General features: G+C 39.8%; 1 long non-coding RNA gene across 4 annotated transcripts in view; it reads left to right on the top strand.

The window, feature by feature from the left end:
* Nucleotides 1-16115, top strand: part of LOC131381999 (uncharacterized) — a 90066-nt gene that overhangs the window by 19875 nt on the left and 54076 nt on the right. The window contains exon 1 of one of the 4 annotated variants that reach the window (XR_009211130.1): nucleotides 6605-6626. The exons of the other annotated variants lie outside the window; for them this stretch is intronic. This is a non-coding gene — a long non-coding RNA (uncharacterized LOC131381999). Of the gene's footprint in view, nucleotides 1-6604; nucleotides 6627-16115 lie in introns of those variants that run through there. 4 annotated transcript variants of the gene reach the window in all.

The raw sequence follows: 16115 nt of genomic DNA, 5'->3' as shown, positions 1-16115 counted from the left end.
TCCCACCTCAGCTTCCCCAATAGCTAGGACTACAGGCACGCATCACCTGGCTAATTTTTAAATTTTTTGTAGAGACGAGGGTCTTGCTTTTTTGCCCAGGCTGGTCTCGAACTCCTGGGCTCAAGTGATCCTCCTGCTTCAGCCTCCCAAAGTGTTGGGATTACAGACATAAGCCACTGTGCCTGGCCTGGAATATTTCTATATAGAAAGTTCTCTTCATTATCTACTTCATCACTTTCACGTATATATAAGAAAGACAGGATAAACCACTAGATTTTGAAATGTATTTATAAATTTTCAAAATAATGAGTTGAGTCTCTAGCATCTTTCAAAGGTGACTAATGATTTTAACATTATTACTATAAACCTATAGATTTAAACATAATTGCTATGTTTCAACCCATTATAGTTATTATTCCTGTTGATGATCAAGCTCTATCTTTGGCCAGTGGGAGCCTCTGCAAATTGATTACTGAATCTTTTTGACATGGAACTATTAGTCTTTGACAAAATCTTTGATTTCTGATATGATAATATATTCCAGTTTTATCTTATACACTTCCAGTCCTATACATAATATTAACTATTTTTCAAAGAATTACTGGTTTTATTTTTAGTGGGAAATGGTATTTAAAATAAGGAAGTCAGCCAGGCGCAGTGGCTCACGCCCGTAATCTCAGCACTTTGGGAGGCCGAGGTGGGCAGATCACAAGGTCAGGAGTTCGAGACCAGTCTGGCCAATATGGTGAAACCCCGTCTCTACTAAAAGCAAACAAAATTAGCCAGGCATGGTGGCACACGCCTGTAGTCCCAGCTACTCAGGAAGCTGAAGCAGAAAAAGATAAATAAAATAAGGAAGTCTGTCTATATGGGTTATCCACCTCTTTTTTAGGGCTCAACCTACCCCTTTCACACAAACCCAACTGAATTCGGACTCTATATGTGCTAGGCAAGTTTGAGCTTTTTCAGGTGTACACACAGGGTTTACTGAACTCTGGCATATAATAGTTTATTTATTCATTTTATCAAGTTTTGTCCTATCATTGAAACTCATTCTTGAATAAAGTTATTATATACAGTTCAGTTACAGCAGAGACCCCATTTTGAAAACATTATGTCAACATTGGCTTGTGTACCTTGTCACATCAGTAATGTACAGTTCTCATTTACCAGAAATTTTTATATGAACGACATATTGACGTTATTAAGTTAATGAATTCTGCCAAGGTATTGGTATATATTTGTTTATTATAAGCATTTAAAAACAAAGGAATCTTTTAAAGTTGAAGATAATTTAATGGGCCATTGCATGCAAAGAGGTGTTGCATTAGTAACTTAAGCTACTGCTGAAACAGCTTTATGCTTGAATTAGATATGTTGATGGAGCCAATAATTACTTGTTAAATTTGTGTATCCAGACTCTCTTCTGCTCTGTTTTTAATGGATCTAGTGTTAATGTTAGAATCTAGCGCATTTCACAACTGTTGCTATTATAGATGGAATATCAGGAGGGGTAGTGAGGTATTGAGATAGATGAAAACATTTTCTAAAAGTGGCTCACGCCTGTAATCTCAGCACTTTGGGAGGCTGAGGTGGGTGGATCACCTGAGGTCAGGAGTTCAAGACCAGCCTGACCAACATGGTGAAACCCTGTCTCTACTAAAAATACAAAAATTAGCTGGGAGTGGTGGCAGGCATCTGTAATCCCAGCTACCTAGGAGGCTTGAGGCAGGAGAATCGCTTGAACCCAGGAGGCAGAAGTTGAGTTTTCTCCACAGCTTTGGATCCTGATGACTTTTTTTTTTATCGTTACTTTCAACTTCCTTGCCTTGACTGAAGCCATACTTACATATTACTGATAACATATGCCATGGGCCAGGCGTGGTGGCTCATGCCTGTAATCCCAGCACTTTGGGAGGCCGAGGCGGGCGGATCACCTGAGGTCAGCAGTTCAGACCAGCCTGGCCAACATGGCGAAACCCCGGCCAAGATGGAGAGAAGTAGACTGCTTTAAGACATATTTGAAGAATAACATCAGCGCTTAGCAATGAACTGGAGATGGAAGATGAGGGAAGGGAAGTTGTTAAGCAGGTTTTCACAATGAGAGGTTGTGATCATGGTCACCAAGATAGGGAATGCTGGATGAGGATGCAGTTTAAGGTGAAGATTATGAGTTCAGGTTCAGCAAACCTGAACTTGAGGCATGGTGAACTATCAAGGTGGAGATATCCAATGAAAGTTAGAGAGAGGGGTCTAGAGCTCAGAGAGGAGTGTGTATCCCTAATTTAGACTAATTTACACTAACAGCTGTAGTAATGCAATTTTCTCTATGCTGAAATGCAGACATTTGAGTACAGAAAATTAGCAGACATTTGAATATAGAAGAAAGATTTACTTTTTTCAGAAAAAGAATAGTAAAGTATAAAGAATAATATTTAATGCTAGGAATTAATTCCAAACCCTTTTAAAAAAAACTTTTAAGTTCAGGGGTACATGTGCAGGTTTGTTGCATAGGTTAAACTGTCATGGGGGTTTGTTGTACAGATTGTTTCATCACCCAGGTATTAAGTCTAGTACTCATTAGTTATTTTTCCTGATTTTCTCCCTCCTCCCACCTTCCACCTTCTGATAGGCCCCGGTGTGTATTGTTCCCCTCTGCATGTCCATGTGTTCTCATAATTTATCTTCCACTTATAAGCGAGAACATGTCGTATTTGGTTTTCTGTTCCTGCATTAGTTTGCTAAGGATAATGGCTTCCAGCTCCATCCATGTCCCTGCAAAAGGACATGCTATTGTTCTTTTTTATGGCTGCATAGTATTCCATGGTATATATGTACCACATTTTCTTTATCCAGTTTATTACTGATGGGCATTTATATTGATTCAATTTTTTTTGGCTATTGTGAATACTATTGCAATGAACATACACATGCAAGTGTCTTGATAATAGAATGATTTATATTCCTTTGGGTACATACCCAGTAATGGGATTGCTGGGTTGAATGGTATTTCTGTCTTTAGGTCTTCAAGGAATCATCACACCGTCCCCCACAATGGTTGAACCAATTTACACTCCCACCAACAGTGTCTGAGTGTTCCTTTTTCTCCACTACCTCAATAGCATCTGTTATTTTTTTTGACTTTTTAATAATAGCCGTTCTGACTTGTCTGAGATAGTATCTCATTGCGGTTTTGATTTGCATTTTTCTAATGATCAGTTGATGTTGAACTTTTCTTCATATGATTGTTAGCCACATGTATGTCTTCTTTTGAACAGTGTCCGTTCATGTCCTTTGCCCATTTTTTAATAGGGGTGTTTTATTCTTGTAAATTTGTTTAAGGTCTTTATAGATGCTGGATATTAGACCTTTGTCAGATGCATAGTTTAAAGAAATGTTCTCCCATTCTGTAGGTTGTCTGTTTACTCTGTTGATAGTTTCTTTTACTGTGCAGAAGCTTTTTAGTTTAATTAGATTCCATTTGTCAATTTTTGCTTTTGATGCAATTGCTCTTTGTGTCTTCCTCATGAAATCTTTGCCTGTGCCTTTGTTCTGAATGGTACTGCCTAGACTGTCTTCTAGGGTTTTGATAGTTTTGAGTTTTACATTTAAGTCTTTACTCTATCTTGAGTTAATTTTTGTATATGGTGTAAGGAAGGGGTTCAGGTTTAATCTTCTGCATGTGGCTAGCCAGTTATCCCAGCACCATTTATTGAATAGGGAATCTGTTCTCCATTGCTTGTTTTTGTCAGGTTTGTTGAAGATCAGATAGTTGGAGGTGTGTAGTCTTATTTCTGGATTCTCTATTCTGTTCCCTTAGTCTGTGCCTGTTTTTTTTTGTTTTCTTAACTTTTATTTATTTATTTATTTATTTATTTATTCATTCATTCATTCATTTATTCATTTATTTTTACCAGTGCCATGTTGTTTTGGTTGCTGTAGCCCTGTAGTATGGTTTGAAGTCAGGTAATGTGATGCCTCCAGCTTTGTTCTTTCTGCTTAGGATTGGCTTGGAAAATTAGGGCACTTTTTTGGTTCCATATGACTTTTAAAATAGTTTTTTCTAGTTCTATGAAGAGATTCAGTGGTAGTTTCATAGGTATGGCACTGAATCTATAAATTGCTTTGGCCAGTATGGCCATTTTCACGATACTGATTCTTCCTATACATTAGCATAGAATGCTTTTCCATTTGTTTGTGTTATCTCTGATTTCCTTGAGTAGTAGTTTATAGTTCTCCTTGTAGAGATTTTTTTTTTGTATCCTGAGACTTTGCTGAAGTTGTTTATCAGCTTAAGAAGCTTTTTGGCTGAGACAATGGGGTCTTCTAGATATAGGATCATGTCACCTGCAAACAAAGGTAGTTTGACTTCCTCTCTTCTTATTTGGATGCCTTTATTTCTTTCTCTTGCCTGATTGCCCTGGCCAGAATATTCAATACTATCTTGAATAGAAGTGTTGAATAGAAACTAATGCTGGAAGCATTAGTTTCAAAGAACTTCTTGATTTCTGCCTTAATTTAATTGTTTACCCAAAAGTCATTCAGGAGCAGGCGTTTCACTTTCCATGTAATTGTATGGTTTTGAGTGAATTTCTTAGTATTGATCTCTAATTTGATTGTGCTGTGGTCTGGGAGACAGTTTGTTATGATTTCCATTCTTTTGCATTGGCTGAGGAGTGTTTTTCTTCCAATTATGTGATCAATTTTAGAGTATGTGCCATGTGGTAATGAGAATAATGTATATTCTGTTGTTTTTCACTGGAGAGTTTTGTATATATCTATCAGATTCATTTGATCCAGTGTAGAGTTCAGGTCCTGAATATCTTTGTTAATTTTCTGTCTCGGTGATCTGTCTAATATTGTCACTGGGGTGTTAAAGTCTCCCACTATTATTGTGTGGGAGTCAGTCTCTTTGAAGGCCTGTAAGAACATGATTATGAATCTGGGTGTTCCTGTGTTGGGTGCATATATATTTAGGATAGTTAGATTTTCTCGTTGAATTGAACTCTTTACCATTATGTAATGCCCTTCTTTGTCTTTTTTGTTCTTGTTGGTTTAAAGTCTGTTTTGTCAGAAACTAGGATTGGAACCCTGCTTTTTTCTGATTTCCATTTGCTTGATATATTTTTCTCCATCCTTTTATTTTGAGCCTATCTCATTGCATGTAAGATGGATCTCTTGAAGACAGCATACCAATGGGTCTTGGCTGTTTATTCGGCTTGCCACTCTGTCTTCTAATTGTCGCATTTAGCCCACTTACATTTAAGGTTATGATCCTGTCATCATAATGCTAGCTGGTTGCTTTGCAGACTTGTTTTTGTGGTTGCTTTATAGTGTTACTGATTCGTGCACTTCAGTGTGTTTTTATAGTGGCTGGTAATGGTCTTTCCTTTCCACGTTTAGTGCTTCCTTCAGGAGCTCTTGTAAGGCAGGTCTGGTGGTAACTAATTCCTTCAGCATTTGCTTGTCTGCAAAGGATCTTATTTTTCCTTCACTTATGAAACTTAGTTTGACCAGATATAAAATTCTGGGTTGGAGTTTTTTTCTTTAAAAACGTTGAATATTGGCCTCTAATCACTTCTGGCTTGTAGGGTTTCAGCTGAGAGGTCTGTTGTTAGTCTGATGGGGTTCCCTTTGTAACCTGGACTTTCTCTCTGGTTGCCTTTAACATTTGTTCTTTCATTTTGACCTTAGAGAATATGATGATTATGTGTCTTGGGGATGAACTTATTATGGAGTATCTTACTGGGGTTCTCTGCATTTCCTGAACTTGAATGTTGGCCTCTCTGGCTAGGATGGGGAAGTTCTCATGGATGATATCTTAAAATATGTTTTCCAAGTTGGTTCCACTATCTTCCATTTTTTCAGGTACACTAATGAATTGTAGATGTGGTCTCTATATAATCCTATATTTCTAGGAGGTTTCGTTTATTCATTTTTATTCTTTTTTCTCTATTCTTGTCTGCTTGTCTAATTTTGGAAAGGTAGTCTTCAAGCTTGGAAATTCTCTCCTTCACTTGGTCTATTCTGTTATTAATACTTGTGACTGCATTATGAAATTTTGGGGGTTGGGAGTGGTGGCTCACACCTGTAATCCCAGCACTTTGGGAGGCTGAGGCCGGTGGATCATTTGAGGTCAGGAGTTTGAGACCAGCCTGGATAATGTGGTGAAACCCCACCTCTCCTAAAAATACCAAAAAAAAAAATCATAGCTGGGCATGGGGGAGCATGCCTATAATCCCAGCTACTGGGGAGGCTGAGGCAGGAGAATTGCTTGAACCTGGGAGATGAAGGTTGCAGTGAGCTGAGATCATGCCACTGCACTCCAGCCTGGATTAGTTGAGACTCTGTATCAAAAACAAACCTACACATTTTTGTGGCGTGTTTTTAGCTCTATCAAGTCAGTTACATTCTTCTGTACTCTAGCTGTTTTATCTGTAAGCTCCTCCAGTGTTTTATTATAATTTTTAGTTCCTTTGCATTTTGGTACAACATACTCCTATAGCTCTGTGAACTTCATTCCTATCCATATTCTGAATCCTGCTTCTATCATTTCAGCCATCTCAGCCTCAGCCTGGTACTGAACCCTTGCCAGAGAGGTGATGTGGTCCTTTGGAGGAAAGAAGGTACTCTTGCTTTTTGAGTTTTCAGTGTTCTTGTGCTGATTATTTCTTATCTTTGTGGGCTTATCTACCTTCAATCTTTGAGGTTGCTGACATTTGGATTTTTTTTTCTTTTATCCTATTTGATGACCTTGAGGGTTTGATTGTGGTATAAGGTCAATTCAACCAACTGGCTTTGTATCTGGAAGATTTTAGGAGGCCATCGTTCAGCTCCCAACTCCTGGACTGCATGCTCTAACTCTGGATGACTTGTATTGGGCCCCAACTTTGTTCTCTGGTTCCTTCAGGTTTGGAGTCTACTTTGCTGGAGGACTAAGGTGTGGCAGCTCCAGCTGAATGCTAGCGGATTCAGGGGTGCCTGCCTCCCTGCGGGCATTCACCATGCTAGTGAAGGCAAGGCATTTTTGTGGGGAACAGGGGGCTCCTGCTATATACTCTGTGTGCTTTTGCACTGGTGATGGTGTTGGTTTGGGGAGAGGCACTGGCCAGTGCAGATCTGAGTGCCTTCTTGGTCACCTGCAAGCAGGAGGGATTGCTTAGGGTGTGGGAGGATCCTCTATTCTCCATGCAGCATTACCACAAGAGTGAGGCACTGGAGCAGCAGGGCTTGCTGGCTGTGTGCCGCTAAGGTTCTGTCTGCAATGGTGGTTGACAGAGGTCAAGGGGCATACTTCACTCCTGTATGCTGGTGGGGCAAGTAAAGCAAAATCCACCTGTGCAGACATGTGCCTGCAAGGTGATGTGGGGAGTTGCCATGGGCTCAGGGGAAGCTGCAGTATGGGGAGCGAACACCCAGGCTGGTGTGCGGCAGTAAGGGCTGTCTTGCTGGAGTTCTCCACTGGTCAGGCATGGCCCACTGGTGCAGAAGCTATTCTGTGGGCCACTACAGCACCCAAGATGGCCCTGGAAGAGGCCAGCGGACCAAGGAGTGCTCAGGTTGCACCAGTCTTGACTGATGTGCAAGACCACTCTGCAGAGATCAGGTCTGAAAACTCCCCTAGGGCCAAAGTCTAGTATGGGAGCAAGTTGAGCCTAGAGGGCTCAAAATTCCCCTAGGGCCAAAGTCTATTATGGGAGCAAGTTGAGCCTAGAGGGATCGCCATCCCTGTCCATGCTCTGCTATAGACACTCCTGCACTAAACCCTCTGGGCTCCACATCAGCTGGCTTGCTGCTCTACCACTTTGCTTGTCTCTTGGGGGCTCCACCCCAGAGAGATGTGGGTCAGCAATCCTTCAGTTCAATCAGCCCAGGATGGAGAGTCTATGCTGTGGGCCCAAGCCAGGGGCTCTCTGTCTGGTGACGAGCAGTTGGGGGGTGGGGTGGGACCTGTGGGAGATGGACTGGCCTCCTCTCCTTGGGTCAACTGCTGCTTATTGGAGGTGTGGATAAGACACTTAGGGTCCTTGCTCCTTTATTAGTCAGAGGGTAGCAAGGACAGTTCCACTGCAGAGGTAGTGGCAGACAGGCTTTCAGTTGTCCCTGGCGGCTCTGTCCAGAGAGTTGCTGAGTTGCTATTGGCTTGATAGCTCTGGTGGGGTGTGGCTAGAGGTCCAGGCCTGGAGGACCTGCTCGTTGAGGAGATATGGGAATGGGCACCCACATAACAGTCTGTTCACTTTTCCATAGGGCTGCTGTAGTATGCTGGGGGCCAGCTCCAGTCCCTAGTCACTTTAGATTTTCCAGTACCTGGAGATATCACCAGTGAAAGCTGCAAAACAGCAAAGATTGTGGCCTTCCTTTCTCTCTGGGAGCTCCATTCCTGGGAAATATAGGCCTGTTGCTGGCCCAAACACACCGGTAGGACGTGGCTGAAGGCACTAGTTGGGAGACCTCACCCAGCCAGGAGGAATGGGATCAGGGACCTGCTTTCAAAAGTAGTCTTGCCCCATTTTCATAGAGCAGTTGTGCCATGCTGGGGGTATGCTTTAGCCCCTGATTGCCTCAGACACTCTGAAGCCCAAAGGCTGGAATGGCTAAGTTGTTCTAACAGCAGATATGGTGGGCTGTTCCTCTCCCTGGGACAAAGGTCACATGGAAGTCTGAAACCTCTGTCAGTCAGAGAACACCAGTTGGGGTAGCCAGAGACCCCAGTTGGGAGACTCTACCCAGTGATGAGGAACGGGATTGGGGACCTGCTAAAAAAAAAAGCAGTGTGGCCACATTTTTATCAGGCAGCTGTTCTGTGCTGGGGTGCCCTTTCCACCCCTGCTTAAGCTCTCCAAAGCCTGAAGGCTGGAATGGGTAAGTTGCCCAAACAGCAAAGATGGCAGCCTGCCCCTCCCTCTGGGAGCTCTGTCCCAGGGAGTTTTCAAATCTCTGTCAGCTGGGGAACACTGGCAGGTGTGGCTGGAGGCCCCAGTTGGGAGGTCCCGCCTGTAAGGATGAATGGGATCGGGGACCCACTTAAAGCAGCAGTCTGGCCACATTTTAATAGAGCAACTGTGCTATGCTTGGGGATCTCTTTTGCCCCTGGTTAGTTTGGACTCTCCAAAGCCCAAAGGCCATAATGGCTAAGTTGCCCAAACAGCAGAGATGGGGGCCTGCCCCTCCTCCTGGGAGCTTTGTACCAGGGAGGCACAATGTTGCTACTGGTGGCTAGCTGGAATTCCAAGCCAGTGGGACTTATCCTGTGAGGCGCTGTGGAAGTGGGGCCTATAGACCTTCTCTGCTGATCTCGCTGGATTCAGCCTCTTTTCTGGGGTATGTATGGGAGTCTAACCTCCTGGGGTATGTTTGGGGGTCTAACCTCCAGCTTTGCCAGAGTCGCAGCTACTTTTGCCCAGACACTCAGGAAGTTGGAGTATCTAAAGCTCTTGGGTCTCCGTGCATGCCTGAGTGGCTGCTCTGCTGAGACTCCACGTAGCTGTGTGTGTCAGACTGAAGGCCCTAATGGAGTGAGTTCACGAGGGCATCTCCTGATCTGAGGGTTGCAAAGATCTGTGAGAGCAGTGTGGGTTCCCAGAATTGCGCATTCACTTACCACTTCTCTGGGAAGGGGAGCTTCCCTTGACTCCATGTCTTTCCCAAGTGGGCTGTCTTCCTGCCTTGATTTGCTCTGGTCTCCGTGGTTCGAGTTGTTTCCTTGATTACTTCCAATGAGAGTACCTTAATGTTTCAGTTGAAGGTGCTATATTTAGTCACCCCTTTCTCTCCTCCCTGTGAGAGTCACACACATTAACTGCTTCTAGTTGGCCATCTTGGCCACTCCTGCCCTAAACGTTTCTAGCAAAAAAAAAAAAAAAAAAAAAAAATTAATAACGTGTTGATCTACCACTTTTCTCTCTTTAAATTTATGTAATCATTCTGAACTTTTTTTAAAATTTTTTACATTTTTAAGGTGTTTTATTTTTAAAATTCTACATCCAGCTCTTCCTGGATTGCTTTTATATAAGGAATATCTCTCTTTTTTTTTTTTTTTTTTTTTGAGACGGAATCTCGCTCTGTCGCCCAGGCTGGAGTGCAGTGGCGCGATCTCGGCTCGCTGCAAGCTCCACCTTCCGGGCTCACGCCATTCTCCTGCCTCAGCCTCCGGAGTAGCTGGGACTAATAAGGAACATATCTCAAGAAATGAATAAAATTCACATTCAAATGCAGAAGAATCTGTTGGAAAAAACTCAGAGGACAGGATAAAAGCAGTCAGAAAAAATGCCAGGAGAAGGCGTTTATCACATAATGTCGCCGATAAGAGTCTCTCGAAAATTTTTCTCTCTATTCATTCTTACCAAATGTAGAAAATGAACAAAACAATATTAGTATTAGAAAAAACATCTAAAAATAATGACCTTTCTGAATTAAGACTGCTTTTTTCATGGTTACTGTTTTTGGGGTACAGTTATATGCTGATTTATTCAATTTATCAAATAGCCATTCAGCAAATATTTATTGAGTGTCTGTTATGTCACAGGCACTCTTTTCGGTCCTTAAAATACATCAGTGACAAAGAGTAAAAGATTCCTGTTCATGGCTCTTACATTCCAGGAGGGATAGCAATTTCTTTTGTAAAGTTAATCACACAACAGAAATGTGAAATAATATTGATGCTGTAAGGAAAGGAAAAATAAATGAAATAAATTAAAAAAGAAATGTGAGAGAATAATTGAAAGAGGCTACATTTTATTGAATAAAAATAAAAGAGGCTATGTTTTATTGAATATGCTCCATGTTTTATACTATATCATAAAACATACAAGATCTGGCTTTTAAGAAATCAATATCTTCATCAATATCTTCATTCAGACTAATCTAGATTAGATGACTCTGAATCTAATCACATAGAGACTTGTCTGACAAATCCAGATTTTTTGGATGTTCTGCAGGACTATTTGTCAGGATATTTTACAGGATTCCAAGAAATAATATTGGTGTCTATGCTAGGATGATTCCTCAGCTCCTCCCATCTGATAAAATATTGATTTCTTATAAATATAAAACATATAAAAACATTTAAAATATTTTTTGTTATATGAGTGAATCAATAATAAAACCACCATCTCAATAGTCATAAACTGATTGCAAAGTGATTGTTCATCTCAGAAAAACCTTGGCAGAGTTGAAATAAGAGTTTCAAAATACAGAACTTAGTACCAAAATTAAGGCAGTGTTAAGTTTCTAATTTTGCTATTCACATGTTAAATGAATTTTCAAAATTCAGTAGCTATACTAGCTAGGGTTTTAAACAAGACATAGTTAAAATGAAAGTTTAAAAAAAGAATCATAAACTTCAGTATCATCATGATGGCAGTTTTAGGATTTTAATGTTGACACCCTAGTCTCAAATTTGTACTTAATGTGGTTATATAGCTAGGCAGGACTGAAGTGAAAGTTTCAAAACAAATTAAAATCAAAAGTTAAGAAAAAAATATGAAGGCAATTTTAAGGTGTTTAATTTGGCACTGTAGTTTCAAAATAGTACTGGAAACTTAACAGCAAAGTATCAGATTCACTTATAAAACAGTGTGACTGATCTTTATGTATGGTTTGTGAAACATTTATGCAGTGTCACTTCAGAAAACTCTGCCATTATAGACTTGAATTGGTTAAGGATATCCACTCCTCTCCTTGGCATGATACAAATAAATTACTAAAGAATAATAGTAACAATGATAAATATAAGTGACAATACCACCATATTACTATGAAACACAGATTGATTATGGTATAATACAATTTAGCATCTCCATATTTTTGAAAATGAACTTGTTTCTCTAACTGGCTTAATTTGGGACAATTTGGACATCAAAAAGAATGATGATGCAATTTAAACCATACAAAAATTAAAAAAGATAATCCAAGGGATAGTAGTGAAAGTCTTTTTTCTAGAAGAATAGCAACTAATATACATAGAACGAATCTTAGAATTAGAAAATCACTATATTTTGATCCCCTTCCCCAAAGGGTGACAAAACCATTGGTAGACAGTGGTTGGGAAACAGAATAGTCTCAGGACATCACTCCATAGATTTATTCATTAATTAAAAAGAGAAAATGTGCTTTGAGAGAGTGAAAGCTATTACTGTCTTTATCAAATAGGAGAGCCTGATCATGTGTGGTCTGAAGTTTATCTAAATGGGATTCCTGATGGAATGTTTAGTCTGAATCTAATCACATAGAGACTTGTCTGACAAATCCAGATTTTTTGGATGTTTTGCAGGACTATTTGCCATGACATTTCAAAGGATTCCAAGAGAGAATATTGGTGTCCATGCTATGATGATTCCTCAGCTCCTCTCATCTGATCTCCGTCCTAGCCTCCATGACTTTCTTTGTGGTAGTTAGGGTGTGGTATGTGCCACTGAGGCCCACACCTATTGCTGTATGTGCTGTTTGGGAAACCATCATCTTTCAGGGCTGTGTGATGAAAGAAGAGCCGTGGGGAAATATCTCTTCCAAATTTAATCTTTGCATTATTAGAAAATATTTTGATGACCTGTTTTCAAATATTTTCTTATAATTTTCCGTTTGCATGTATTTATTCTGACAGTTTATTTTATCTTGTATTTGTAATCACTAAGGTGTTAGTATTGTAATATTAATATTACATGATTTAAATTAGGAAAAATGTGTTTTCTTTTACAAAATGGATAGTGGATAATTTAAGTATAGAAAGTACTATTTTCTATATGGGACTATTTCACTCTCTGTATTCTCCTGAATTCTAATTCCCACTGTAGTGAGCTATAACTTTACTAATCAGTTTTCTTACACTCGATTTTAAGTCTATTTTGCTAGATCTAAAGACATAAAGCTAAAAGTTCTTGAAGAGAAGCACATTTCAGCTACGTTTATAATTTGAAATATCTGGTTTTAGTCAAAACTCACGTGTCATACTGAAAAACAGAAGGGAGATGTTGTCTTTTCTTGAGGAGAGACTTCTCTGTAGTTAAACAGCTCACCACATTTAGAGTACATAGACAATACACTTCCTCTTTTGTAACGTATATTTCAGCTTTTTGCTTGTAGAATTATCATTGGCATGGAAGTTATACAGGGGAAGTAGTGAAAAATGTAGCCAATACCAGGAACCTTAGGAAGTGTCTGAACTTCATCTTTTCTGTTGTTCCTTTGCCCTTAGGGGGTGAATGTAAAAGAGTTTGGGCTAGGAAGAGATTGCTTCTTTTATTCTATTTAGTTTGTACTTCCTATCTGGGTATTTGGCAATAAATGACTCATTCTCTTTGTTTGCCCTGGTGTTGAAAAATTTTCCCATATGCCAGAGAAGAAATGTTACAATGACACAATTTAAAATTGTAAAAGGTGGAAAAAGATGAGGTATGGACATAGTGAATGAAGTTCAGCCCTTTAAAACTACTGGCAGAGTAGATTTTACACAGGCTTCAATTAAGTAGACCTGAATGTAAATTCAAGTCTAGCTCTGCAACTTACTAGGTAAGTGACTTTAGTCCTCTTTAAGATTTAGTTTCCTCATTATAGGTTATAATAATGCTATTTTTCTTATAAGGTAAGTATTAATTGAAATAGTATATGTAGATTCTAGCATACAGTGATCCCCTAATAAATGGAACTTATCATTAATACATTGCTAGGGAAAGAAAAACACATCAGGGAAAAAAGATTTAACTGTCTTATTGATAAGAGGGGATGGATTCTTGTGGACAAAAAAATTTAGAGTTGAATTTTCAAGGGGTCATTTCTTTCACCAGGTGTAGTTAGGTTTGCTCTTATGGTAACAATGAATATGTTTGTTTAGCTTCTTAAACCAGCATCATGGAACGTTAATTAATAAACAGAATTCAATGTATTTGTGGGGCATTTTATTTTTTATGCAATCATTTGTATGTATCACCTTCACAATGCATGCCACATTCTCAGACCACCTATTATGTTATTTTCTTAACATTTTTCTTCAAATTCACTCACCTTTTTAAAAACTTCACCGAAGTCTCACTTAAGCACATAATTTGTAAAATCATGGGTTTGTTGTGCAAGTTATGTTTTTCTAATACACTGTAAAACAAATACCTTAAAAGAGTTACACCTACAGTCCATATACCACCCATAATCATCTCAAGTACCTCCAGTGCTTGTTACTGCACTTTGGAAAACACTAAAATACATTATTCTCCTTATTTTTTATAATAGTTATATGAGGTGAATAGAGAAGGCATAACTATACCCATTTTAAAGATGAGAAAAGCAGGTTCATGAATAAAATCTCATAGTAAATTGCTAGAATTGGTCCTGATACTCATGCTTTCTTTAGATCAACCCAATGCTCTTACTGTAATTAATACCAAATTCTTTAAGGAAACTTAGAGCTAAAAGTAAAATTTTTTGTATTTAGACCTGATTATTTTGTGGTAACTTGAATATAGGTCAATATGAAAAAAAATAAAAGAGGAAACAAAGAAACTGAGAACAGATCACCAAGTTGCAGTAGGTTAGCCTAAGATAGCTTTTGGTTTTCTCAGCTTTCTACTATTCACAGCTTTGTGTAATCCCCTCCACTTGAGTAACTTGCTCCTTCCAATAGAATATGGTAGTAGAGTAGACGTCACCTCTCTGATAAGTTTACAGAAGATTGCGACCTCGTTCTTGCCAGAGTACTTCCTCTCTTGCTGGTTTTGATGAAGCAGGCTGCCGTAGAGGCTCACATGGCAGGGACCTGAGGGCAGCCTCTGGCCAACAGCAAGCAGTAAACAGATGCCCTCAGTTCAACATCCCTCAAAGAAATGAATCTTGCCAACAGTCAGTTGTGTTAGCTGGGAAGCAAATCTTTCCCTAAGGGAGATTTCAGATGAGGCCCCAGCCTTGGTACACACCTTGATTGCAGTCTTGTGAGAGATTGTGAAGCAGAGCTATTCTCAGAATTCATGGGTGTTTTAAGCTATGAGATTTTTTTTAGGGGGAGAGTGGTCATTTGTGATTCAGCTATACATAAGTCTACAAAAGTCATTCCAGAAGTGATTCAGTGGAGGTAGAATCATGTGGCTGTGAGCCCCAGGTACTTGGAGTTCTGATAGAATTGTGACTTCTAACACTGGACACCTTTTCTTTCTCTCTTATTCTCGCATTTTTCTCCTTTCCCCTTTTCCTCCCTTCCTTCCCTTTATTCCTTCTACTTTTTCACGTACTTTTAATTAATAGAGCATTTGGAAACACAAAAGTAATGTCTGTATCTACAAAATGTCATTATTTATACTTTGTATCCACAATGCGCTGCCTAGGGCTTCATGCCTGAGGTGCATCTGTAGAAGGTGCTCAACAAAGCCTTGGCTGTTGGTATTATTGAATCACTGTGGAGTTTATTCATTGTTGTCCATGCCATTTTGGGTTTTCATTTTTTTATTTATGGAAGTGTCTTTATTCTTTTAAAGAGCTTTGTTTGTATACTCATTTTCTCTCTCTCTCTTTTCCTCCACAGGCTATTTATAGCACTGATCTGTCATCAATACCACTTGCTGTCTTGGATGTGAAGATGATTTTTCCTGCAGGGATTCCCTCCACAAAATTAAAAACACTGGGCATGAGGAGATAATATTCATGCTTTAAATTGTCTTTTCTATTCACTACACCAGGGGTCCCCAACCGCTAGGACACAGACTGTGGCCCTAGTGTAGTGAATAGAAAAGACAATTTAAAGCATGAATATTATTTCCTCATGCCCAGTGTTTTTAATTTTGTACTGGTCTGTGGCTTGTTAGAAACTAGGCTGCACAGCAGGTGGGCAGCAGGTGAGCAAGCATTACTGCTTGAGTTCCGCCTCCTGTCAGATCAGCAGCGGCATAAGATTCTCATAGGAGCACAAACCCTGTTGTGAACTGCACACGCAAGGGATCTGGGTTGTACGCCCCTTATGAGAATCTAACTAATGGCTGATGATCTGAGGTGAAACAGTTTCAACCCAGAGCACCCCCCACCCACCTGCAGAAGAATTGACTTTTACAAAACCAGTCCCTGGTGCCAAAAAGGTTGGGGACCACCGCTGCACTACACTACCTAAAAGATTTTCACTTTCACAGTGTTGCTTGCTT

Source organism: Hylobates moloch, unplaced genomic scaffold (assembly GCF_009828535.3).
Source record: "Hylobates moloch isolate HMO894 unplaced genomic scaffold, HMol_V3 SCAFFOLD_19, whole genome shotgun sequence".
In the NCBI taxonomy this organism is placed as follows: domain Eukaryota; kingdom Metazoa; phylum Chordata; class Mammalia; order Primates; family Hylobatidae; genus Hylobates; species Hylobates moloch.
This window is presented reverse-complemented; position numbering and strand designations above follow the sequence as displayed.